Source organism: Oncorhynchus keta, chromosome 19 (genome assembly GCF_023373465.1).
Source record: "Oncorhynchus keta strain PuntledgeMale-10-30-2019 chromosome 19, Oket_V2, whole genome shotgun sequence".
NCBI lineage: Eukaryota > Metazoa > Chordata > Actinopteri > Salmoniformes > Salmonidae > Oncorhynchus > Oncorhynchus keta.
In genome coordinates, this window is record NC_068439.1 from 54569392 (window position 1) to 54596152 (window position 26761).

At 43.8% G+C, this 26761-nt stretch overlaps 1 protein-coding gene across 1 annotated transcript in view; it reads right to left on the reverse strand.

Annotated features, from left to right (window-relative positions):
- Positions 1–16863, reverse strand: part of LOC118397785 (transmembrane protein 121) — a 60772-nt gene extending 43909 nt beyond the window's left edge. Inside the window, exon 1 of the mRNA XM_035792659.2 lies at positions 16477–16863. The gene's annotated coding sequence lies outside the window, so the exon portion shown is untranslated. The remainder of the gene's footprint in view (positions 1–16476) is intronic.
- Between the last annotated feature and the right edge of the window lie 9898 nt (positions 16864–26761).

Below are 26761 nucleotides of genomic sequence, written 5' to 3' on the forward strand. Positions count from 1 at the left end.
TTTGCAACAATGTCAATGAGCATCATCACTATTTTTCCTTTGCGGTACCTCAAACTGTTGTGATCATCGCTGAGAAACATTTATGAGTTGATTTTACTCCTGGCTCAGCGTTTGTCTGAGCAGTGTCTTAACATCATCCTAAAACCTAATCTGAGCTGGGAGTTTTGTTGTTGTATTAAAACCGGTTTTAACAGGATTCCTAGGACCTTTTCTGATCTGCATATTAGCAATATTTTCTATGCTTCTCCTCTGTAAGGGTCATGTTTTTTTAAACTCTCTGTTTTGTACATCAGTTGAAAATAAAATAATTTGGATTATTCACAAGATATTCCACAAGGGTTTAGAATGCACAATGATTCTCTACAGTGCTTGTTGTGTGACATAAATTGAAATCAGACAAACGTTTCAGACACCAGGAAATAGCAGAGCTATTTCTACATATTACATATATATATATTACATGGCGCCGGAAGAAATGGCATCAGTTTTACGGGCGCCCAACCAATTGTGCTATTATGTGTTTTTTTTCTCTTCATTTGTAACTTATTTTGTACATAATGATTCTGCAATCGTATCTTATGACAGAAAAGAGCTTCTGGATATCAGGACAGCGATCACTCACCTCGGATTAGACAAAGATTTCTTCAACAACAAGCAAGACTCACATGATATTCTCTAAACAGCCGGTAGGGCCGACATCCCAGTTATTCGCAAGAGGAAGCTGCGCATGTACAGAGGACGAAGAGCTGGATGCCTCGTCAGGACCCACAGAAGGTCGAGAAGGAAAGCAACGTACAATCAATGGACAATAAAATAGACGAGGTACGATCACGAATATCCTACCAATGGGATGTCAAAAACTGTAATATCCTATGTTTCATGGAATAGTGGCTGAATGACGACATGGATGTTCAGCTAGCGGGATATACGCTGCACCGGCAGGATAGAACAGCACACTCCGGTAAGAAGGGGGGTCTGGTGCACAAAATCTAAGGAAGTCTCTAGATTTTGCTTGCCTGAAGTAGAGTATATTGTGAAAAACTTCAGGCCACACTACTTGCCTAGAGAGTTCTCAGCTATACTTATCGTGGCTGTTTATTTACCACCACAGACCGCACTCAGTCAGCTGTATAAGGAAATAAGCAAACAGGAAACCACTCACCCAGAGGCGGTGCTCCTAGTGGCTGGAGACGTTAATGCAGGGAAACTTAAATCAGTTCTACCAAATCTCTATCAACAAGTTAAACGTGCAACCAGAGGGAACAATTTTCCAGATCACCTGAACTCCACACACAGAGATGCGTACAAAGCTCTCCCTCGCCCTCCATTTGGTAAATCCGACCACAACTCTATCCTCCTGATTCCTGCTTACAAGCAAAATTTAAAGCAGGAAGCACCAGTGACTCTGTCTATAAAAAAGCGGTCAGATGAAGCAGATCTAAACTGCAGGACTGTTTTGCTATCACAGACTGGAACATGTTCCGGGTTCATCCGATGACATTGAGAGGAATACACCACATCAGTCACTGGCTTTATTAAGAAGAGTATCGAGGACGTGGTCCCCACAGTGACTGTACGTAAATACCCCAACCAGAAGCCATGGATTACAGGCAACATTCACATTGAGCTAAAGGGTAGAGCTATCGCTTTCAAGGTGCGGGACTCTAACCCGGAAGCTTATAAGAAATCCCGCTATGCCCTGCGACGAACCATCAAACAGGCAAAGCTTCAATACAGGGCTAAGATTGAATCATACTACACCGGCTCCGACACTCGTCGGATGTGGCAGGGCTTGCAAACTATTACAGACTACAAAGGGAAGCACAGCCGCAAGCTGCCCAGTGACACGAGTCTACCAGATAAATCACTTCTCTGCTCGCTTCGAGGCAAGTAACACTGAGGCATGCATGAGAGCATCAGCTGTTCCGGACGACTTTGTGATCATGCTCTCCCTGATTGAGTCTGTAATACCAACATGTTTCAAGCACACCACCATAGTCCTTGGGAACCAAGAACCCAGAACCCAAAGGCAACCTGCTTAAATGACTACAGACCCGTAGCACTCACGTCCATAGCAATGAAATGCTTTGAAAGGCTGGTTATGGCTCACATCAACACCATTATCCCAGAAACCCTAGACCCACTCCAATTTGCATACAGCCCAAACAGATCCACAGATGACGCAATCTCTATTGCACTCCACACTGCCCTTTCCCACCCGGACAAAAGAAACACCTATATGAGAATAATATTCATTTACTACAGCTCAGCGTTCAACACCCTAGTACCCTCAAAGCTCATCACTAAGCTAAGGAACCTGGGACTAAACACCTCCCTCTGCAACTGGATCCTGGACTTCCTGACGGGCCGCCCCCCAGGTGGTGAGGGTAGGTAGCAACACATCTGCGATGCTGATTCTCAACACTGGAGCTCCCCACGGGTGCGTTCTCAGTCCTCTCCTTTACTCCCTGTTTACCCACGACTGCATGGACAGGCACGACTCCAACACCCTCATTAAGTTTGCAGAAGACACAACAGCCTGATCAACGACGAGACAGCCTATAGGGAGGAGGTCAGAGACCTGGCCGGGTGGTGCCAGAATAACAACCTATCCCTCAACGTAACCAAGACTAAGGAGATGATTGTGGACTACAGGAAAAGGAGCACCGAGCATGCCCCCATTCTCATCGACGGGGTTGTAGTGGAGCAGGTTGAGAGTTTCAAGTTCCTTGGTGTCCACATCAACAACAAACAAGAATGGTCCAAACACACCAAGACAGTCGTGAAGAGGGCACGATAAAGCCTATTCCCCACCAGGAAACTAAAAGGATTTGGCATGGGTCCTGAGATCCTCAAAAGGTTCTACAGCCTGAACATCGAGAGCATCCTGACCGGTTGCATCACTGCCTGGTATGGCAAGAGGGTAGTGCGTACGGCCCAGTACATCGCTGGGGCAAAGCTGCTTGCCATCCAGGACCTCTACGCCAGGTGGTGTCAGAGGAAGGCCCTAATAATTGTCAAAGACCCCAGCCACCCCAGTCATAGACTGTTCTCTCTACTACCATACCGGAGTGCCAAGTCCCGGACAAAAATTATTCTCAACAGTTTTTACACCCAACCCATAAGCATTCTAAACAGGTAACAGAGCAGTTACCCAGACTATTTGCATACCTCTCTTTCTACACTACTGCTACTCTCTGTTCATCATATATGCAAAGTCACTTTAACCATACCTACATGTACATACTACCTCAATAAGCCTGACTAACCGGTGTCTGTATACAGCCTTGCTACTGTTATTTTCAAATGTTTTTTTACTGTTGTTTTACTTCTTTACTTACCTAATATATGCCATTTAGCAGACGCTTTTATCCAAAGCGACTTACAGTCATGTGTGCATACATTCTACGTATGGGTGGTCCCGGGAATCGAACCCACTACCCTGGCGTTACAAGCGCCATGCTCTACCAACTGAGCTACAGAAGGACTACACTACCTACACAAACACACACACACACACACACACACACACACACACACACACACACACACACACACACACACACACACACACACACACACACACACACACACACACACACACACACACACACACACACACACACACACACACACACACACACACACACACACACACACACACACACACACACACACACACACACACACACACACACACACACACACACACACACACACACACACACACACACACACACATGAATACCTTTTTTTGCACTATTGGTTAGAGCCTGTAAGTAAGCATTTCACTGTAAGGTTGTATTCGGTGCACGTGACAAATAAACTTTGATTTGATTTGACACAGAGGCTTCTAACATGGTTTGGAAAAAGACCATCACCAGACAGACCTGCGTTCCAATACTATTTGTTTTCTTTCAAGTACTTCAGCTGTTATTGGTTTGAGTTCGCCTGGCGCAATGGAACAGTTCCACAGGTAATCTGGTACTCCAGACAAACTCAATCAAATGCTCAAAGTATTTAGAGGATTTCAATTACTACACTCTTAGAAAAAAAGGTAAAACCCTTTTGGGTGCCATGTACAACATTTTCCACAGAGGGTTCTACATGGAACCCAAAATGGTTCTCTTATGGCGACAGCCGAAGAACCCTTTTGGAACCCCTAGCTATTGCAACACAAAAGCCACCAGACCAATACTCTAAAATGTATTTTAAAATGAAAGCTTGTTGTCTGGCTGTTTACAGTTAGTTGTGGACTTCTCTTGGTATTCCTAAGTTCGCTCGGTTCTTCTGCATTGTTAGATATGAAAAACTATATGATGTGATGGCCTACCGTGCACTTATATTCAACATGTGATAGTCTCACTCCTGTTTTGATCAACAGACCATATCTCCTAGCTCCACAGCTCCGATACCTAACAGATACATTATGATTCCTACTGAGTCTCCAAATCCCCAAAAATAAATGTCAGCCCTTTACAATGATTATATGACAGATAGAATAGCATATAAATAATATTATCAATTTGCCAGGTCTGAACATAACCTTCAGAAGGTTGTATGGTGCAGGATGAAACATCATGAATCCTCGTTCTTAATTCTCATGGTGAACTCATGCAAAAAGAAAAGATTTCCAGGGCAGAAAAAAATTAGAACAAGAGGGAGAGAGGGAAGGGTAGAGAGTGAGAGGGAAGGGTAGAGAGTGAGAGGGAAGGGTAGAGAGTGAGAGGGAAGAGTAGAGAGTGAGAGGGAAGGGTAGAGAGTGAGAGGGAAGGGTAGAGAGTGAGAGGGAAGGGTAGAGAGTGAGAGGGGAAGGGTAGAGAGGGAGAGGGAAGGGTAGAGAGTGAGAGGGAAGGGTAGAGAGTGAGAGGGAAGGGTAGAGAGTGAGAGGGAAGGGTAGAGAGTGAGAGGGAAGGGTAGAGAGTGAGAGGGAAGGGTAGAGAGTGAGAGGGAAGGGTAGAGAGTGAGAGGGAAGGGTAGAGAGTGAGAGGGAAGATTAGAGAGTGAGAGGGAAGGGTAGAGAGTGAGAGGGAAGGGTAGAGAGTGAGAGGGAAGGGTAGAGAGTGAGAGGGAAGGGTAGAGAGTGAGAGGGAAGATTAGAGAGTGAGAGGGAAGGGTAGAGAGTGAGAGGGAAGGGTAGAGAGTGAGAGGGAAGGGTAGAGAGTGAGAGGGAAGGGTAGAGAGTGAGAGGGAAGGGTAGAGAGTGAGAGGGGAAGGGTAGAGAGTGAGAGGGAAGGGTAGAGAGTGAGAGGGGAAGGGTAGAGAGTGAGAGGGAAGGGTAGAGAGTGAGAGGGAAGGGTAGAGAGTGAGAGGGAAGGGTAGAGAGTGAGAGGGAAGGGTAGAGAGTGAGAGGGAAGGGTAGAGAGTGAGAGGGAAGGGTAGAGAGTGAGAGGGAAGATTAGAGAGTGAGAGGGAAGGGTAGAGAGTGAGAGGGAAGGGTAGAGAGTGAGAGGGAAGGGTAGAGAGTGAGAGGGAAGGGTAGAGAGTGAGAGGGAAGGGTAGAGAGTGAGAGGGAAGGGTAGAGAGTGAGAGGGAAGGGTAGAGAGTGAGAGGGGAAGGGTAGAGAGTGAGAGGGAAGGGTAGAGAGTGAGAGGGAAGGGTAGAGAGTGAGAGGGAAGGGTAGAGAGTGAGAGGGAAGGGTAGAGAGTGAGAGGGGAAGGGTAGAGAGTGAGAGGGAAGGGTAGAGAGTGAGAGGGAAGGGTAGAGAGTGAGAGGGAAGGGTAGAGAGTGAGAGGGAAGGGTAGAGAGTGAGACGGAAGGGTAGAGAGTGAGAGGGAAGGGTAGAGAGTGAGAGGGGAAGGGTAGAGAGTGAGAGGGAAGGGTAGAGAGTGAGAGGGAAGGGTAGAGAGTGAGAGGGAAGGGTAGAGAGTGAGAGGGAAGGGTAGAGAGTGAGACGGAAGGGTAGAGAGTGAGAGGGAAGGGTAGAGAGTGAGAGGGAAGCGAGAGAATCAGGGAATAAAAAAATCAAGGGCGAAAAGCGGAAGGAGAGAAAACGAGACACCTATATATATATATATATATAGTGAGAGGTATCTGTTTATCACATATAGCCATCTCTTTTACCCAACATGTCTGCCACTGGAGGGCTGGAGTTGGATGGGTTGGCTGGATGATTATTTCCCTCATTATTGCTTTCTACCAGGGCTGCTGCAGCCATCCCTCTCCCTCTATCTGGCTTTCAGATTAAACCATGGGCACTAATACTGGGTACCTCCTGCAGTTGGACAGAGAGCTGTGGATATGGATGGGTCCAAGGTCCAACTATCCAACTATAATAACCAACAAGCTCAATCTGGCACCCAAAACCATTATATAAAACACTATATGGGTTTTTACTCCTTATTGGAACACGCCTGATGTTTTGATGTTGTTCTGGGCCAGAGTGAGTTGTTTGTAATGAGCGAATCAGCTTACACCTGTGGAAACTGAACATGTCTAGTTGTAATGATGATGGTGCTCAGCAGCAAAATGAAGGCTAGGCGTGGATTCTTTCATCTTTGTTTGTTGATGTTTTTCTATGCTTTTCCAGGCTAATTACAGAGCGCTTCTGCTTCTCTCAGGATGCCTTGAGAAAGAAAATGGAACAGCTAAAGAGAACACGCTAATCACTGAACTGGGATCGACACACAGAGACACAGACTCAGATATGTGCACCAATGCGCACCAACATGGCACAAATGTCGCAGAAACATCACACACAAACACAGCACTAGCGGCAGTGGTGGCAGCCTGTGTGTGTTAGTGTGTGTGTGTGTACTTGTGTGTACTTGTGTGTGTGTCCTTGCATTCTCTCAGCAGCGCAGAAAAACTTATTGCAGCCGTGGGAGAGGAGCCGCAGTGTCTCAAGTGACACAGGAGCCATAGCAGTCAAAGGAGCTACAGCTCAGAGCCCAGAGGCAGTGACACAGCAGCCAGCTGCTGCAGCTAGTAGAGCTACTGCCCGCAGTCAAATCAAGCAGGCTGATTTTCCCCAGTCAGTAGACAAGCCAGACCAGTCCAGACCAGAAATGACAAGTTCAGACCAGCCAGGCCAACTGCTTAGCCTTCTACCCCAGCTAGCCAAATATAGTGTTGCTCAACCTGTGGTTTGCAGACCAGTATCGGTCCCGAAGGTGTTGCTGACCGGGTCGTCAGATGGTTCACTGAGACCAATTCAGTCAGTTTTTGTACCACAGCCTGTTACAAAAAAGTTGACAAGCACTGGTCTAGTACATTTCACACACCTAGGCCCGCTACTGCTGCTCAATGGGGTGAGATGCACCACCACACAGGCAATAATGTCCGACAAGCAGGTCACAGAGACCCAGACAGCAGGGTTAATTCACTGTGGCAGTGACCCCTGTCACTGAGCCGTGAGGGCTTGCAGCAGGGCAGGGGGGCAGCAGGGGACTAATGAGGGGGGAGTTGGGGGGGGTCACTGAGTGTGTGTTTGCACGGGCACACACACACATAGTTTGTGTGTGAGAGAGGGAGCGAGAGAGGGAAAGACAGAGAGCGCAAATGTGTGGCTGTGTGTGCGCTTGCTTGCGTGACCGTGACTGCTCGTACTTGCACGCGCGCGTGTGCGTGCGTGCGTGCGTGCGTGTGTGTGTGTGTGTGTGTAATTAAATAACCCAGTGTTCTGAGACAGCATAGAGGGACCACAGAACACCAGCCTGTTTGCTGACACTGTGGACCTGACTAAATTACACCCAGAGTATAGAATGTAATTACAACTGCACAGCAAACACTGCTTGGGCCTGGGGACGTTCTCGCCTGGTCCCGCAACTGATTGTGCTGTCTTGCCAGCACAAACTGATCTGAGACCAGGCTAAAGACATCCCCACCAGAGAGTCTCGCCTAGTGGTTAGAGCGTTGGGCCAGTAACCGAAAGGTTGCTAGCTCGAATCCCCAAGCTGACAAGGTAGGCTGCAAAGTCATTTTGTATAGAGCCATTGTGTATTTCTGCTTACATGACATAGTTACAGAGGACATTTCAAAGTCATTGCCGCGACGTTATTGGAGCATAGCTTGTTAGGTGGACTGGCTGCAGCATATCATGATCAATATAATCTTAAAAGGCAAATGCATCTTCCACATATTGTAGCTTGTCATGCGGAGTTAGGACAATGTTTCTCAGTATTTGCTGGCTGTGTTGAGTCAATGCATTCATCCCTTATTTAATCCCCGCTGCTAAATGTGCAAATGCAAGTGTATAGCTAACAGTTGTTTTTCTTCACACCCAGACTCCTGTTCTTACACAGCATGAGCATGAACCATAACTCAACTTTACCTCTAATATTCAAAAACAAGGCTGTTTTTCTCTTTCATTATGCAGTGCAAACAGCGCCGCGTTTCGCTATCAGTTTCATCAGGTTCACCTCTGTCGGTCTGCACAGCTGCGCCGTAACACAACTTCGCCTCCATCTGTACCCTGTACAGCTGTACAGACAAATCAATGTGAGCACAACCATCTGTTGATGTACACAAAGCAGCTGAGCTGGGCTTTTGCCTGTTGCCTGATTTACAGATCGTCACACTCTGAGATGATCTCCATTCGACTTGCGTCTTAAACGCCGTGGCGGTAGGGGCACCAGACGGCCTAGCCTCGTATTCACCCCCGAGCCTGAGACACACACACACACACACACACACACACACACACACACACACACACACACACACACACACACACACACACACACACACACACACACACACACACACACACACACACACACACACACACACACACACACACACACAAGGACATAGCGTTATATTTTACAGCGAATGCTGCAGAAGAAGTGAACTCTTTCGTGCACTGGTCTTTTGTCCGCATCACACCTACTCATACCCTAACTTCCACTAAGAGGATAGCCCTCTATGTCCTGGTGAAAATGGGTTTATATTCATCACTTTAATGGATTGTAAAAGAAACAATCTCTTTGGGATTACATGCTTTATTAATGTTTATGGCCACTTGGACTGCAGCCACCATTGCCTCTGGCTAACTCACCATCCCTGCTCTGTCCCCTGGCCAGTCCGAAGCAGCTTGCCAGCCACTGCATCTGTCCCCCTGCCTCTGTCCCCCTGCCTCTCTTCGTCTGTCCTCCTTCCTCTGCCCCGCTTCCTCTGCCATTAATCCTTTGAGGTATGACCTCTACTTTGAGTGTTATCCCTTTTTACAATCACCCTATGCCAGGGTTCCCCAATTGGCGGCCCGCCGGACGAATTTGGCCTGTGGGTGATATTATTTGGCCCCTTAAGTTTTCTGAGCAAAGAATAATAATTATATTTGTTTTATTGCTGGATATGAAAGACTGTAAAAACACCAGCAAATCAGCTCCAAGTGATTTTAATTTTGGAAATCGGTTTCAAAGTATTCCCACGCATGATAGAGCAATGTATTTGATCCTATAGAAATATAAGCAAGATTTGAAAGGATTATGTTTTAGTCAAATGTTAGATCTGTTTGGGCTTCTTGCGGTCAATTTGCAGTGTACAAATAATTTGTGCATGGCCATCTGACTGTCAGCTAAAGAAAGAAATTGTCACAGGGCTGAATTTAGTTGATGATCCCTGCCCTATGCTACCAAATCTTTTTCTGAGCAGGTTTCACCCTGCATAGGCATGCATAGGGCAATATTGTACATGCGTAAACTGGTCACATAGCAGTCATAAATGAATCGCGGAGTAGTGAGAGAGCAAGCATAGATTAGTACTTTAGCAGACATAGAACAGTCATAGACCAGGCACTCTTTAGTGGAGTGGTCTCTCCTCTCGTCCTTCTGTGGCTCAGTTGGTAGAGCATGGCACTTGTAACGCCAGGGTAGTGGGTTCGATTCCCGGGACCACCCATACGTAGAATGTATGCACACATGACTGTAAGTCGCTTTGGATAAAAGCGTCAGCTAAATGGCATATATTATTATTATTATTATTATTATTCCAGGACAGGACACACTACTTCAGCTGACTGATTTCCCATTAGCCCTGTATCTCTGATAACTGCATGCTTAGAGGGCTGCAAGGTCTCCACTGTTATTCGACCATGCTGGTCATTTATGAACATTTGAACATCTTGGTCATGTTCTGTTATAATCTCTACCCGGCACAGCCAGAAGAGGACTGGCCACCCCACATAGCCCGGTTCCTCTCTAGGTTTCTTCCTAGGTTTTGGCCTTTCTAGTGAGTTTTTCCTAGCCACCGTGCTTTTACACCTGCATTGTTTGCTGTTTGGGGTTTTAGGCTGGTTTTCTGTACAGCACTTTGAGATATCAGCTGATGTACGAAGGGCTATATGAATAAATTTGATTTGATTTGATTTGATTTGTTTCACCCTGCACCGCAGCCATGTGTGTGTGTGTGTGTGTGTGTGTGTGTGTGTGTGTGTGTGTGTGTGTGTGTGTGTGTGTGTGTGTGTGTGTGTGTGTGTGTGTGTGTGTAGGAAATGGTCTGGGAACAAGAGAAATTGCATTTTTTAATGCTGCAATTATATTGACATAATAAACACAGATGACACATCCATTAATAATAAATGGCTCATTAACGTTATGTTGATTTTAAAACTAAAAGCTACTTTCTTTCTCTAGTCCTGATGCTGAACTGAAATAGCCTCGAGCTGCCATTTCCACCGTCTCTAGCATTGCCACGTTTTGTACATTACGGTATCTAGGCCTATTGATTCCTGCTGCCATTTGGCTATTGATTGGAGTGGATGTCATTATGCCAGTGAGATTATAGCCCTGCAGCACTGTTTCTGAAGAGACGAGAATCGGTGATGAGATGACTGCTGACTGTTAAAGCGGCTGTGTGTTTCAGCCAAGATACCAACGCACAGCACAGCACAGCACAGCACAGCACAGCACAGCACAGCACAGCACAGCACAGCACAGCACAGCACAGCACAGCATAGGACAACACAGCACAGCAAAGCACAGCACAGCACAGAAAGAGCACAGTGCTCCAAAATACATCCCACCTTTCTCACTCTCTGTAGAAAAGGCTGACAAAGTGCACAGCGGAGTGAGTAAGCGCATCCTGTATTCTGAACACACACATCCCTTATTGGCATGGCTCACTGCAACCTAATATTCTCTGAGACAGCCACATCCAGCGCTACTGAGTTTAGCTTGCTCTGATTATTCAAATCGACCACAATTGACTAAAAGTGAGGAAACGGAAAGGGTTCAGGGGTTTGTTTGTGTGTATCAGTGGAGGCTCCTCAACTGAGGAAGGGGAAAACCATCCTTTTCTGAATTTCATTTTTTTTAAATTGTGAAACATTAAAGGTATCCTCTTTAGGTAAAACTATACTAAATTATGTTCATGTCACCAAATAATTTATTAAAACACACCGTTTTGCAATGAAGGTCAACAGTAGCTTTAACTACACTCTTTAGGGCAGCACCATGGTGTAGCCGGAGGACAGCTAGCTTCTGTATTCCTCTGGGTACATTGACTTCAATACAAAACACAGGAGGCTTGTAGTTCTCATCCCCTTCCAGAGGACGTCCTCCAACCAATCAGAGCTCTTACAGGATGAACAGACATGTTGTCCATCCAATAAAAAGATCAGAAAATGTAACTAGTACTGAAAGCATAAGCTACAGCTAGCAAGCACTCTGTAGTGCATAAAATGTGGTGAGTAGTTGACAGAGAGAGAAAGACAGTAGTTGAACAGTTTTGAACAAATTATTTATTTAAAAATTAAGGAGAGAGGGAGAGAGGGAGAGAGAGAGAGAGAGAGAGAGAGAGAGAGAGAGAGAGAGAGAGAGCTATATGTAGTTTTTTATATATTTTTTAAAACTTTCACTTCATTTACTAGCGAAGGCTATCCAACCCTGGAACTCTTCCAAGTCAAGGTAAGCTTTTGGTTGTATATATTTTTTTGCCACCGGGGCCTGCCAGTGTAACTGCTGAACTGCTTGCTGACTGTACTGCATGATTGTAGCAGGTTTACTAAGGCATTAGTTCTAGTAGCTACATTGACTATGACGTTACTATGTTGACAACGTTGCAGGCTGTGTGTAGCGGTTAGTGGTTATGATATGGGCTTGGAACATTTTTTTTTCCACCTGGTCACAGACAGCTGACGTGTTGTGCACTGAAGTTCAGAAGCGAAGGGAAAAGGTCAGAGGAGGAGAGCGAGTAGAGACGAAAAGGAATTATACAACGATCAAAGGGATCATGCTATTTCTATGTGGCTTCTATGAAATAGAACTGTGTTTGCGTGTGATCAGGGTTGTATTCATTCTGCCGATTCTGTTGAAACACGTTTCTAAAACAGAAGCAAACTGAACGTAACAGAGAAACATACTTGAATTTGTTCAATAGAAAACTCTTGTTTGCAACTGTTGGACTAATGGTTATCGGGGTGGGCAATTGCAGTCCTCGAGGGCCTGATTGGTGTCACAGTTTTGTCCCAGCTCCAGCTAACACACCTGACTCCAATAATCACCTAATCATGATCTTCAGTTTAGAATGAAAGTTGATTAAGCAGCTGCGTTTGCTAGGGATGGATAAAAAGTGTGACACCAATCAGGCCAACGAGGACTGGAATTCCTCACCCCTGGTACACCCTAGATCAGCTAGATGCAGGCAAGAGTGTGCAAGGCATTATTGAATGTGTCACTGTCTGTCACCTTGATCACTCAAATTTCTCTCGACCTGTGTGCATCTACGTTGTAAACCTTCATTCATAGGCAAGGTTGTAGCAACCTCATGATGGGTATAGGGATGTTTAGAGTATCATGTAGTAGCCTAAACCTATCGATGTTACATTGAACTGGGTGAATGGAATATGAAGGACAGTCATCCAATATGCTGTAATAGAAAATAAATTAAAAACATCCTCCCTCATCTTAAACGGCACCGACCGCCACTGCTGTGTACAGTATTTGTGTGCGCTTGCGTGTGTGTGTCTGTGTGTGCGTGCATGCGAGTGTGTGGGATGGTGTGTGTTTACTTCAGCCGTCTCTCTGCATGTTCTTACTGTTATGATAATACTGTATGTAGTTATAATGACATCCGTCTAGCAGGGTTTGAATTTAAAGAGACTCATAAATGTGATTTGAGGCGTATAGGAACACAAGCCACAGTACAGTTAGCATGCACTCTCATGAAAACGCTCTGACCTGAAATCTAGATTAAGGAAAAACCCCAGTGAACACAGTTATCAAACTGTCAGCCAGTCGTATTGGGTTCCGAGTGCTGTTTGTGAGATGTGATGTGTAGAACTTTGTGTGTGTGTGTGTGTGTGTGTGTGTGTGTGTGTGTGTGTGTGTGTGTGTGTGTCATATAGGTTCCTAGACTGTTTGTGACAGTTCATCCTGCTGCTATTGGACCAGGTCTCTCTTGGAAAAGAGATGTTATCTCAATGAGAAAAACCTGTATAAAAAAGGTCAAATGAAATAAAAATGTTTATCCCCATTTTGTTCCGTTTGCTTCCGTGTAAGAAATGTTTTTCAACAGAATCTGTGGCTTGATTTCATCACTGATCACACACAGTTCACTTTCATAGCAGCCACGTTGTATTCCTTCTCGCATCTATGCGCTCTCCTCCACCTCACCTCTTCTTTAGCTTATGGACTTCAATGCACAATACATCAGCTGTATGTGACAGGCAGTGATACAGCCTGACAAGATGAGAACAACAAGAGAACATCTGGTGAGGTCTGCACAATGCATCACCAGGGGCAAACTACCTGCCCTACAGCACAATCAGAGAAAATGAGTTGGAACGCGAGAGGAGCATCAGTGTGCCGGATAAGTTATCTGTAAAAGTTTGTGAGGGTTTTAAGTGACAAGCCAAATTTCTTTAGTCTCATGAGGTTGAAAAGGCGCTGTTGCCCCTTCTTCACCACACAGTCTGTGTGGGTGGACCATTTCAGTTTGTCCGTGATGTGTACCCAGAGGCACTTAAAACTGTCCTCCTTCTCCACTGCTGTCTCATCGGTGTGGATAAGAGGGTGCTTCCTCTGCTGTTTCCTAAAGTCCACGATAATCTCCTTTGTTTTGTTGACATTGAGTGAGAGGTTGTTTTCCTGATACCACATTCCGAGTGCCCTCACCTCCTCCCTGTAGGCTCTCGTCGATGTTCGTAATCACTACTGCTGTGTCATCTGTAAACTTGATGATTGAATTGGAGGCGTGCATGGCCACGCAGTCATGGGTGAACAGGGAGTACAGGAGTGGGCTGAGCATGCACCCTTGTGGGGCCCCAGTGTTGAGGATGAGTGAAGTAGAGATGTTGTTTCCTACCTTCTCCACCTGGGGGCGGCCCGTCAAAGTCCAGGACCTAATTGCACAGGGCGGGGTTGAGACCCAGGGCCTCAAGCTTAATGATGAGCTTGGAGGGTACTATGGTTTTGAATGCTGAGCTGTAGTCAATGAACAGCATTCTTACGTAGGTATTCCTCTTGTCCAGATGAGACATGGCAGTGTGCATTGTGATGGCGATTGCATCATCTGTGGTCCTTTTGGGGCGTTGTGCAGGCAAGGTGTAGGTGATATGATCCTTGACTAGTCTCTCAAAGCACTTCATGATGACAGAAGTTAGTGCTACGGGGCGATAGTCATTTAGTTCAGTTATCTTTGCCTTCTTGGGTACAGGAACAATGGTGGACATTTTGAAGCATGTGGGGAAAGCAGACTGGGATAGGGAGTGATTGACTATGTCCGTAAACACACCAGCCAGCTCGTCTGTGCATGCTCTGAGTACGTGGCTAGGGATGCCGTCGTAGTGCAGTAGTGCTATTGAGGCTACTGTAGACCTTTGCAAAATAGTTTTTGAATAAATTATTTTGTGATGTGATCATATTTATCATAATTTAGAATGGATAACTTTCTAAATAATTTACTACTTACATTTCTAGGAAATTCATTGAGGAGGATAGTCCTCCCTTTCCTCCTCTGAGGAGCCTCCACTGATGCATATTTTCTCCGATGTCTTTGTGGGGTGGCTATTCAACTTGAAATACCTTGGCTATTTATTGTCCAATAAATTGAGCATGACATATTCGTTTGTCAATGTTTCACATAGTAAAGATAAAATGAAGTGTTTACAGACAATAACACTGCAGACATCATAACCCACAACTCCTACTTTACAGTCAGAGCTCAGACTGTTTTCAGTCCTCAAGGAAGCCAGAGTGCAGTCTTCTGGAATAATGTCATTTCTGTTGGTTGCTTCTTCTCATTTCTGTCAGTGTCTGAGCCCCTACTTAACAACTAAACATTCTTTTCACTCACACAGTGTGAAGGACCATATCTTTGTTGTTATGCGTTTACTAGGAAGGAGATTTATTTTCATATTCAGTGTTATGGAAAATGTCAAACCGCAATAGGCGTATTTGAAGCTGCAACTGAAACAGTTCCTCTCACCTGAATTGTGGAAAGAGAGAGTGGGAGAGAGAGTGAGAGAGTGAGAGTCAGTCAGTGAGTGAGTGAGTGCGATAGAGAAATAGAGAGTGAGAGAGAGGCCTGTCATTTTTCAAATGTTTGAGAGGGTGATAAGGTAAGTGGTTGTGCTAGAAAGGAGAGTCAGAACCACAGGTAATGCAAGGTGTCAGGATGTCTGCATGTTTCCAGATTACTGGACAGTGAAGGACAAGGTCCATTGGTTAGTGCTGCTATCTCCAGCTCATTTGTAGGCCTATGCAAATAAAATAGTTTATGATGTCAGTGTATTCCTGTGTTTTTTTTTCTTTGTCATACATCGTTAATTAGCCAGTTTGAATTAGGATTCGGGGGTGTGAGTGCAGCACGCGCCGTTTCTGATTCTTTTTTTTTTGTGGGGTGGTGGGGGGGCTTCTCTTGGCTCCGTGCCAATGGGAAGAAATGTCTCGCGCTGAACAGGAGATGATTTTCTCTGTGGAGACTCCGAGGCATGAGCTGCTTTTTGCTGCTGAGTGGACACGCGCTGACTCCTCAGAATAAATAGCTGGTCTTAAAGAAAATTAGTGTTTTTCTCCCCCACCCGCCTCCCACCAAACGGAAACACCATCCTTTGACAATTCTCAATTTTTTCTCAACGCTCAATTTTTGGTATACAATCACTTGAAACTCTATTCACTCTATCTCATAGTGAACAATATTCTTGACCATACACACATCCAGTATCGAAATAGATAAGGCGTACTAACTTCATATTTATTCTTATGAATGTTATGTTGAGTAGCCTAATAAACTTGAGAGCGCAGAGGCAGGGACTCAAGGTAATAGAGCCGCAGCAGCGTTCATATTCAAACAGTCTGCATCCTTTGGAATATATTACAAACCACCCTCATTGACCTAACTTCCCCGAAACCCAATTATCGCCTTTGTGAAGGTCTCACCCTCCTCAAATGTATTCAAGGTATGCTAATATTTTGACATTCAAATGTAATAATGCACTTTTCTCCCTTACAACTGTGGTAAAACATTAAGCAAAATATTACGCAAAAGACATTTGAATATCTACTACTAGCTGATAAGTTTAGCGGACCCGCTTACCTCAACTGCTAGTCGCTGTCCAGGGTGCTGAAATTCCCCTATTCCTCTGCAGCAGGCTCCGGAGACGAACGTTTAATCCACTGAGAGCTAGGCACAGCACACAATGTAAAACGCGGTCCAACTACTGTGGCCGTAAATTACCTTGAAAAAAAACTCAATTCAAGCCAACAGCATCGATAGAATAAGCCAACTGTGAAAATAATATCTTCAAAAGTCTGATTTAAAAAACCGACGATGCAGAAGTAGCCAAGTGGCTATGCTCTCCACGGCTCCGGGCCGATTTTGCCGGTCTAATTGGCGTCTCTTTGCTATTTGCTTCTTCTTTCCCGATTTTTTTTCTCTCTCTCTCTCTCTCTCTCTCTCTCTCTCTCTCTCTCTCTCTCTCTCTCTCTCTCTCTCTCTCTCTCTCTCTCTCTCTATCTCTATCTCTATCTCTATCTCTATCTCGCTCTCTCTCATTGGATTTATGGTCAATTTACTTAGGCGGTCTCCCCAGCCTACATGTTTCGTAGCCTATACACCACCGGCTCTCTTTCCCCCCTTTGCCCCTCTTTTCCTCTACAGTCCCGTGGTTTGCTTTTATTATAGCAACAGTTTCCTACATGACGGTTAGCGAAACCAGTGAAGGGGGTGAGGGAATATCTTTCTCCTTCCCTGGTGGGGGTACTGTGCACGCGCTCTCTCTCTCTCATTTGCTTTCAACACCACATGAAGTGAACTGCACCGACTGCTACAGTAATTATACGAACTTATTGAGGATAGGACCATCCTTTTAAACTTATTCAGGAATCACTTATCCGACACACTGATGCTCCTCTCGCGTTCCGACTCATTTTCTCTGATTAGGCCTAGCTAATCAGTGTAAATTAGAATGATTGGCACGATGTGACGTAAATGCATGAGTGGGATTGGAGAACTGAAGGTTATATAGGCCTACCTTGGCTCAATCAAAGTGAATTATCTATTAGATATATCAAATCTAAGTTTATTGGTCGAGTACACAGTTTAGCAGGTGCTATAGTAGTGTGTGTGTGAAATAAGCTACTAAGGATTTCACTTCTCTGGTCACTGTATCACAGTTCTATAACCCATTTCTTGGTATCAGAGTAATATTTCATTTTATATACAGTACTAGTCAAAAGTTTGGAGACCTACTCATTCCAGGGTTTTTCTTTATTTGTACTATTTTCTGCATTGTATAATAATAGTGAGGACATCAAAACTATGAAATAACGCATATGGGTGCATGTAGTAACCAAAAAAGTTTTCAACAAATCAAAATATATTTTATATTTGAGAGTCTTCAAAGTAGACACAGCTTTGCACACTCTTGGCATTCTCTCAACCAACTTCACCTGGAATGCTTTTCCAACAGTCTTGAAGCGGGTGGTCATGTGCCTGTTACTGAGGAGTGGCTTCCGTTTGGCCACTCTCCCTTAAAGGCCTGATTGATGAAGTGTTGCAGTGATGGTTGTCCTTCTGCAATGTTCTCCCATCTCCCCAGAGGAACTCTGGAGCTCTGTCAGAGTGACCATCGGGTTCTCGGTCACCTCCCTGACCAAGAGTCTTCTCCCCCGATTGCTCAGTTAAGGCCGGGCGGCCAGCTGTAGGAACAGTCTTGGTGGTTCCAAACTTCTTCCATTTTAGAATGATGGAGGCCACTGTGTTTTGGGGGACCTTCAATAATGCAGAATGTTTTGGTACCCTTCCCCAGATCTGTGCCTTGACACAATCCTGCAACTGATTTCAATTTCAAATGTCATAGCAAAGGAACTTTATACTTATGTAAATAAGGTATTTCTGTTTTTTATTTTTAATACATGCATGCTGTGGGGATGTCTTTCAGAGGCAGGGACTGGGAAATAGTCAGGATTGAGGGAAAGATGAACGAAGCAAAGTACAGAGAGATCATTGATGAAAACCTGCTCCAAATCGCTCAGGACCTCAGACTGGGGCGAAGGCTCACCTTCCAACAGGACAACGACCCTAAGCACACAGCCAAGGCAACGCAGGAGTGGCTTCGGGACAAGTCTCCTAATGCTATTGAGTGGCCCAGCCAGAGACCGGACTTGAAGCCGATCTAATATCTCTGGAGAGACCAGAAAATAGCTGTGCAGCAATGCTCCCCATCCAACCTGACAGAGCTTGAGAGGATCTGCAGAGAAGAATGAGAGAACGTTTCCAAATACAGGTGTGCGAAGCTTGCAGCATTAAGGGGTATTATCATTAAGGGGTATTGTCATTAAGGGGTATTGTCATTAAGGGGTATTGTCATTAAGGGGTATTGTGTGTAGATTGATGAGGAGCAATATCTCAATAATCAATTTAGAATAAGGCTGTAACCTAACAAAATGTGGAAAATGTCAAGGGGTCTGAATACTTTCCGAAGGCACCGTATTTCCTTTCGAAGGTGAAACACTACAGTAAGCGTGTCACGGGTAACTTGGTGCATGAGGGAAGAATCAGGCGCCGAGAGCATATAGTTCCACAGGAAGACGCGCACTTTTAATATCGCACGGAAAATAATGGCCAACAAAACAGGGCGCGGAAAATGTGGACCAACCCAACACAACAGGATACCAGGTCCAGAGAGCGAACACCAACAAAACATACACACGTAACATATGAGTAATCCCACACGAAACAAGGGCGGGTAAACAAACTATAAATAAGGAAGCCAATCAAGCACACAAATAGACAGGTGCAACTAATAAGACAAAACAAACAGACAGCGAAAAAGGGATCGGTGGCGGCTAGTATGCCGGTGACGACGACCGCCGAGCACCGCCCGAACAGGCAGGGGAGCCAACTTCGGTGGAATTCGTGACAAAGAGTAGTTCTTCAGAATATATTAAAAAAAATTTTATCTAAGAAATCATATCTACCAATAAGTAATGAAAACATCTGTGGTACTACAATAGAATAAGTCAACGTTCCTTTGACTATAATAATCATTACTTGTGGAATTGCCTTTTAAGCGCTGTAGTTTATTGGTGCAAAGAATATTATTTTTCTGAATGAAATAATACCCCTAACCACACTAATGTGTGAAAGCAATTTTTGTGAACAAATGTTTCATTTTGTAATTATAACAAGGCTGGTAGAAATATGTGAAAATCATTTTTGGAGCTGTTGCAGCTCAAGTCTGTTGCAGCTCAAGTCTACTACAAAACCCACAATCCAATGCTCTGCCTCTCTGGGCAGGCTGGCTAGCTAGTTAGGTTGCTAGCTAGTGAGAAAACATAGCTACACAAAATAATGCAAAATAATGTCAATATCAGCACGTGTTGTAGCTCGCTGTGAGAGCTACTAAACAAGCTGCACTATCAATTTAGCAGTCTTACTCATGAGTTCAACTTGCGGTATGTCTCTACCACTGAGCTATAAACGTCTCTACCCAGAGAGAGAGGGAGACCAGAGTAATTTTTCTTTACCACAGAGATACACTACCGGTCAAATGTTTTACAACCGCTACTCATTCAAGGGTTTTTATTTATTGTTACTATTTTCTACACTGTAGAAAAATAGTGAAGACATCAAAACTATAAAATAACACATATGGAATTCTGTAGTAACCAAAAAAGTGTTAAACAAATGTAAATATATTTCATATTTGAGATTCTTCAAAAAGTCACCCTTTGCCTTGATGACAACTTTGTACACTCTTGGCATTCTCTCAACCAGCTTCATGAGGTAGTCACCTGGAATCCATTTCAATTAACAGGTGTACCTTCTTAATGTATTTGAGCCAGTCAGTTGTGTTGTGACAAGGTAGGGGGTATACAGAAGATATACCCAATTGATAAAAGACCAAGTCCATATTATGGCAAGAACAGCTCAAGTAAGCAAAGAGAAATGACAGTCCAGCATTAGGTCAGTCAAAATGGAACGTTTAAGAACTATGAAAGTTTCTTCAAATGCAGTCGCAAAAACCAAGTGCTATGAAACTGGCTCTCACGAGGACCACCACAGGAATGGAAGACCCAGAGTTACCTCTGCTGCAGAGGATAAGTTCATTAGAGTTACCAGCCTCAGAAATTCCAGCCCAAGAGTTCAAGTAACAGACACATCTCAACATCAACTGTTCAGAGGAGACCATCGAATTGCTGCAAATAAACCACTACTAAATGACACCAATAAGAAGAGACTTGCTTGGGCCAAGAAATATGAGCAATGGATATTAGACCAGTGGAAATTTGTACTTTGGTCTGGTGTCCAAATTGGAGATTTTTGGTTCCAACCACCGTGGCTTTGTGAGATGTGGTGTGGGTGAACGGATGATTTCCACTTGTGAGAGATGATGGAGTGCTGCATCAGATGACCTGGCCTCCACAATCCACCGACCTCAACCCAATTGAGATGGTTTGGGATGAGTTGGCCTGCAGAGTGAAGGAAAATCAGACAAGTGTGGGAACTCCTTCAAGACTGTTGGAAAAGCATTCCAGGTGAAGGCGGTTGAGAGAATACCAAGAGTGTGCAAAACTGTCAAGGCAACGGGTGGCAATTTGAAGAATCCCAAATATAAAATGTATTTTGATTTATTTAACACTTTGTTGGTTATTACATGATTCCATATGTGTTATTTCATAGTTTTGGTGTCTTCATTTTTATTCCACAATGTAGATAATAGTCTAAATAAAGAAAAACCCTTGAAGGAGTAGGTGTTCTAAAACTTTTGACCGGTAGAGTACTTTTAAAACTTTCCTGAGCATTTGACAATAGACTCCCAGAGCCCAGTTGAACATGAAGAAACTGAATAAAAAAAGGTTTGAATGGGAGTCAATTTGGTGTTTAGCTTAACAAGAAGTACAACATTGCAACAGGAAGTACAACATTGCAACAAGAAGTACAACATTGCAACAGGAAGTACAACATTGCAACAAGAAGTACAACATTGCAACAAGAAGTACAACATTGCAACAAGAAGTACAACATTGCAACAGGAAGTACAACATTGCAAATATTTTCCAAGATGTGAGATAATTAACGTGTTGTCTGTAATGTCGTATAGCTTTGGAATCGTGACATTACGTACTTTCGAGGAAGACAGGCACGTTTCTCGACTCATACTCTGACTTTGAGAAGGGACAATTAGCTTAGCAACCGCGTGACGCTGCATGACAACGTGAATGCGGTGTGTCTACAGCCAGCTGGGTGGGTCGTTTCTCCATTCATTGCCCAATGGGATTTCTATCTCTTTCTTATTGTAATATCTCGGTTTCCCACGGACACAGGGCGCATTGTGACATGGTAACTTGAAGTAGAAATGGAGTTGAATAATTTGGTATACTGTTTAGCTTGAGTACATCTAAGCGAAATATATACTTTGTCATGGCGGTATGAGTGGATGGATGCGTTCTCTAGACTAGTATGTTTATACCATCTATTGGTTGATTAGGCGATCTGGAGTCCAGTCAATTGTTTTAAAAACATTATGAAATGTGGTAGTGTGTTATCCCCTATCTCCAGTAAAGAGAATGATGTAGTTATGACACGTTCCTACACGTTTTCCTGATTTTCACACTCACCACTTAGAAGTTAAATCGTAAGGAGTTGTTTTATTTTACACACTGACAGGAGTTTCATCGAAATTGACCGGAGATTCATGATTTTTATTTCTGTGGGTGAATTATACCTTTACGTAATGTCACAGGGCGCAGATAGTCTATATATCCTTGCGGTCCTTTACGTTGATGACTTTTTACCACGTTGATTCATCGTCAAAACATCATTTTTTTTCTTCTTCTGTGCAACATGGAAACAACATTGATTCAAAAATGTTTTCCCCAAGTGTCTATTCTCTATACATCATTTCAAAGCATCAAATAACAGTTATTTAATGTCTTCACCTAAGAATTGATAGACATTTGAAGTTCATCTGGCCCTGGTGCTTTCCCTAATGATATTCTTTTAACAGCGGTGTCAAGTTCTTTCATACTGATTTCAGTGTCACAGCTCTCTTTAAATGCAAAGTGGATTTCTCTCCTGTCTCCTTTTTTATTTTTTTATAAATCTCTAATGTAAGAACGCTTGTTTTCCCCTTCCTCTATCCCTCTAGCGTGAACCCTAAATTTAAGTTTTTCCTGTATTCAGATTGTAGCCTACTGAACACAGACCTTCCTTTTGAGACACAGAGGAGGAATCTGCTTTCCTCTTCTGACAGGCTGAAATTATGATTAGTATTCTTGAGTCCTCCTGCAGCAAATATGCATTTCATGCTTGCATGCACACAGAGTGGCAGCTGCGAAGGACCCTCCAGTGACCAAGCGCTGTAGCCAGTCACATAGTCTCTTCAGATGTGTCCTAAATTTGCTCATGCTTTGAAACGCAACTTGAGCTAATGAGCCTTGGGGAACACCAGTCAAAAGAAATAGCTAACGGGACCATGTGTCACAGACTGTTTTGTATGGTTAGCAGTTAGCGCTACAGCAAGTACTGGTCACTCATCATCAGACTTTGACCTCCAGTGCCAAAATACAAATATCTGTCTGTTCCTCCTTTGCTAGATTAGAGAGTGTGTGGTCACATCATTATTTTTGTACCTTATAAAAGTATGATTTGACACATTCGGCCTGTCTGCCTACCTTGTAGACTCTGTACCCTTCCTCAGCCCCATAACAACCCTGCTTCTGTCTTATCACTGTACACACACAGACTAGTTTGGGATTGTGTGTGTTTGTGTGGTATAGTTTATGCAAGCCTGCATGCATCTTATTTAGCTACCTCTTTTGCCATTTGGGCTCATCTGCATGGTTCCTATCTGCATTATTTATTCTTCTTGCATGCTACACTCTCTTTCTTGCCTTTCTCCCCTTTGTAGCAGCACTATATGTCCAAACCATGCCAAGCCAAGCTCTACTGGCTGGCCTGGTTACGCAGCCACCATAGTTCCTGGAACTGTGTTGGAAAGGACAATGTGAACAGCCAAAATATAATGCCACAGTATTGTTTTTTTATGATATGACGGTACTTGGCGGTTTCTGAAAAATGTAAATTGTAAATGTGTTTTATGCTGTGATGTGGTGGTAGAAGATGTGGATAAACTATAAGCTCCAGTGGATAAGTCACACAACGGATATAAACGAAAACTTCAGACATTTTAAGAAGTGTGTTTTTTTGCATTTTGATTGCATTTTAATGTAGTCTTATAGGCAAGGCCTAATGTAATTTTATGTATTTCAAATATGAAACGAGTCACACATCAGGTCAGCCCTCCCAGAATGCTTCATTTAGACTGGACATTTTAACAAGTCAAGAGAAATAGAATGGGGAAGATGTTCTGATCTTCATCGAAGTCACAACAATAGACACACATAGTGTGCTTCAACTAATAACACACAACGTGTTGTATTGTTCTTGTCTATATTGAATGCATCATTTAAACATTCACAGTGTAAGTTGGAAAAAGTATGTGAATCCCGAGGCTAATGACTTCTCCAAAAGCTAATGGTGTTTGTTGTGGAGAGCACCACAGAAGAAGCCACTGCTGTCCAAAGTTGAAGTTTGCAAAAGTGCACCTGGATGTTCCACAGCGCTACTGGCAACATATTCTGTGGACAGACAGAACTAAAGTTGTGTTGTTTGGAAGGAACACACAACACTAAAACCTCATCCCAACTGTAAAGTATGGTGGAGGGAGGATCATGGTTTGGGGATGCTTTGCTGCCTCAGGGCCTGGACAGCTTGCTATCATCAACAGAAAAATGATTTCCCAAGTTTATCAAGACATTTTGCAGGAGAATGTTAGGCTATTTGTCCGCCAATTGAAGCTCGACAGAAATTGGGTGATGCAACAGGACAACGACCCAAAACACAGAAGGAAATCAACAACAGAATGGCTTCAACTGAAGAAAATATGCCTTCTTGAGTGGCCCAGTCAGAGTCCTGACCTCAACCCGGTTGAGATGCTGTCGCATGACATCAATAGAGCAGTCCACACCAGACATCGCAAGAATATTTGTCAGGCATATGTGTATAGGTGGCAGGGAAGTCAGGCGCAGGAGAGTCAAACGGAGTGTAAAATGGAGTCTTTTAATAATGTCCTAGGAACATGCTCCACAACACTAAACAGGAAATGAACATAAACAAAATATGGGTACGAAGACCCGACGCGCACCTATACAACAAACAACACTACACTGACAATAAACAATCTCTGACAAAGACATGAGGGGAAACAGAGGGTTAAATACACAACAGGTAATGAATGGGATTGAAAACAGGTGTGTGGGAAGACAAGACAAAACCAATGGAAAATGAAAAAAGGATCAATGATGGCTAGAAGACCGGTGACGTCGAACGCCGAGCACCGCCCGAACAAGGAGAGGCAACGACTTCGGCAGAAGTCGTGACAATATTGCTGAACTGAAACAGTTTTGAAAAAGAGGAATGGTCCAAAATTCCTCCTGACCATTGTGCAGGTCTGATCCACAACTACAGAAAATGTTTGGTTGAGGTTAATGCAGCCATAGGAGGGTCAACCAGTTACTAATTCCAATGGTTCACATACACAGTGTGTTCAATAAAGACATGAAAACGTATAATTGTTTGTGTTATTAGTTTAAGCGGACTGTCCTTGTCTAGTGTTGTGACCTAGATGCAGATCAGATCAAATTGTATGACCTATTTATGCAGAAAATGGTTCACATACTTTTTCTTGCCACTGTCTGTACGAGGTAGTTGTGGTGATTGATTAAGGTAATATGTACAGTGCATTTGGAAAGTATTCAGACCCCTTGACTTTTTCCATATTTTGTTACGTTACAGCCGTATTCTAAAATTGATTAAATCATTTCCCCCCCTCATCAATCTACACATAATGACAAAGCAAAACCAGGTTTTTAGAAACGGAAGCAAATTTATATTTAAAAAAAACTGATATCACATCTACATAAGTATTCAGACCTTTTACTCAGTACCCTGTTGAAGCACTTTTGGCAGTGAATACAGCCTTGAGTCTTTTTTGGGTATGACGCTACAAGCTTGGCACACATATTTTTTTCTCCCATTCATCTCTGCCGATCCTCTCAAGCTCTGTCAGGTTAGGTGGGGGGTGTTGCTGCACAGCTATTTTCAGGTCTCTCCACAGATGTTCAATCAGTTCAAGCCCGCTCTGGCTGGACCACTCAAGGACATTCAGAGACTTGTCCCGAAGCCACTCCTGCGTTCTCTTGGCTGTGTGCTTAGGGTTCTTGTCCTGTTGGAAGGTGAACCTTCTCCCCAGTCTGAGGTCCTGAATGCTCTGGAGCAGGTTTTCCATTAAGGATCTCTCTGTACTTTGGTCCATTCATCCTTCCCCCGATCGTGACTATTTTCCCAGTACCTGCTGCCGCTGAAAAACATCCCCACAGCATGATGCTGCCACCACCATGCTTCACTGTAGGGATGGTGCCAGGTTTCCTCCAGATGTGATGCTTGGCATTCAGGCCAAAGAGTTCCAACTTGGTTTCATCAGACCACAGAATCTTGTGTCTTATGGTCTGAGAGTCATTTACGTGCCTTTTACTGAGGAGTGGCTTCCGTCTGGCCACTCTACCACAAAGGTTTGATTGGTGGAGTGCTGCAGAGATGGCTGTCCTTCTGGAAGGTTCTCCCAAGGTTCTCCCATCTCCTCAGAGGAGCACTCTCAGAGTTACCATCATGCTCTTGGTCACCTCCCTGACCAAGGCCCTTCTCCACCGATTGCTCAGCTCTAGGAAGAGTCTTTGTGGTTCCAAACTTCTTCCATTTAAGAATGATGGAGACCATTATGTTCTTGGGGACCTTCAATGCTGCAGAATACTTGTCTCAGAGGTCTATGGACAATTCCTTCGACCTCATGGCTAGGTTTTTGCTCTGACATGCACTGTCAACCGTGGGATCTTATATAGATAGGTGTGTGCCTTTCCAAATCATGTCCAATCAATTGAATATACCACAGGTGGACTCCAATCAAGTTGTAGAAACATCTCAAGAATGATCAATGAAAACAGGATGCACCTAAGCTCAATTTTGAGTCTCATAGCAAAGGGTCTGAATACTTATGTAAATTTCAGTTTACATTAAAAAATATATATATTATCAAAAAATATCCAAAAACCTGTTTTCACTTTATCATTAAAATATATTGTGTGCATATTCATGAGAAAAAAGCATTAACCTGTTACTCCTACCCCCTACTTTTTCGAACATTCTGTTAAAAATCGCGCAACATTTCAGCGCCCTGCTGCTCATGCCAGGAATATAGTATATGCATATGATTAGTATGTGTGGATAGAAAACACTCAGACGTTTATAAAACTGGTTA